General features: G+C 30.2%; 1 pseudogene; it reads right to left on the bottom strand.

Moving 5' to 3' along the window:
• Positions 1–1,245: 1,245 nt before the first annotated feature.
• LOC111745387 lies at positions 1,246–1,364 on the bottom strand (annotated as a pseudogene).
• Positions 1,365–1,630: the final 266 nt, after the last annotated feature.

Here is a 1,630-nt window from a genome sequence, read left to right as displayed (position 1 = left end):
TAAAGTACATAGTAGTATGTACTGACTTCTGGTAAGTACTCAATTAGTGATAATCATCATCATCATCAACTAATAAGTAACACTCGTTTACATTTCAGAAAAGATAAATATTTATGTATATACAATTCAGACACGTGACTATATTTTATCTTTTAGGAAGATGTAGGAGGTTGTGTTCTTTATGATAAAAGAGAAACTTATTTGATTTCCAATAAGTTGTATTTCAGGAAACCAGGGCAAATTGCTGTCAAATACTTTATAAATAAAATCAAGATATATATAAGTAAGCATACTTACCTAAATAATTGACATCTTAATCAGCATAAAAGAAAAAGAGTTAATCTGCTTTTTAAATAGTTTTAAATTAAATACAAATTTATTTATAAATAAGCCCTGATTGAATACTTTTCAATATGCAATTCTGCATGTTTATGCACTCTTTCACATTATAAAAGACATTGGAGAGACTCATGAAAAGATATTTGCACACCTATGTTCATTGCAACCTTATTCACAATAGCCAACGGGTGGAAGCAACCCAATTGTTTATTGATTAATAAAGAAAACATGGTATATATATATAAATATATATGATATAAGATGTCAATATATATATACATATATATCATATATAATGGAATATTGTTCAGCCTTTAAAAAGAAAAATATCCTGTGTTAGACACTATATCATGGAAGAAACTTGAAAACATTATACTAAGTGAAATAAGCCAGTCAAAAAGACAAATATTATTTGATTTCACTAATCTGAGGTATCTAAAGTAGTCAAACTCTTTACGTAGAAATGGAAAGTAAAATGGTAGTTGCCAGGGGCTGTGGGGAAGGGGAAATAGAATGTCGTTCAATCGGTATGGAATTTCAGTTTTAGAGATCTGTTGTTCAACAACGTGAATATACTTAACACTATTCAACTGTACATTTAGAAATGGTTAAGATGGTAAATTTTATGTTATGTGTGTTTTACCACAATTTAAAAAATATACTGGATAAGTTTCATCTTTGCCACTTTAATCTATTTTCTTTTTAAACAAAAGGTAAACTGTTAGGTTACTCTTTTTATTGTTGTTGTTGTTAAATCATGTCAAATTTTTGCCTAGAGCCTGAGATGTAGCACCCATAAAAAATTCCATCTTCCTTCTCAATTTAAGAAAATTTCGGTCACGAGGAGAATGAAAATAAAACACAAAAAACTAATATTAGTCTTTCTTAACTTTTTTTTTTTTTTAACACCTACAGCACCTGGTATTCCTAAGTGGTCTCCCTTACAAGTACTAACCAGGCCCGACCCTGCTTAGCTTCAGAGATCTGACGAGATTGGGCACATTCAGGGTGGCATGGATGTAGACTTTCTTAATGTTTTAACATATTCTTCTTCATGTTTAAAAAAAAAGAATCTAAGTAAATGAAGTTAACATTTAAACAGAAAATTAATTAGAACCCAGAAATACAGATAGCAAGGACGCCTTGGTATTCAGTTAGGTCTTTGTAATTGCTAAGAAAGAAAATGCTCATTTCCCACAATCTAGTCCAGACAAGAAACCAATTTGGATGAGTGACCTATTATGATAAGAAGAGGTCTCTGGTTACGGCTCTTACAAAACTTCAATTTTCT

The sequence above is a fragment of the Pteropus vampyrus genome, unplaced genomic scaffold (genome assembly GCF_000151845.1).
Source record: "Pteropus vampyrus isolate Shadow unplaced genomic scaffold, Pvam_2.0 Scaffold153, whole genome shotgun sequence".
NCBI classification, from domain to species: domain Eukaryota; kingdom Metazoa; phylum Chordata; class Mammalia; order Chiroptera; family Pteropodidae; genus Pteropus; species Pteropus vampyrus.
The sequence above is the reverse complement of the archived record's forward strand: the minus strand, read 5'-3'. Positions and strand labels throughout refer to the sequence as shown.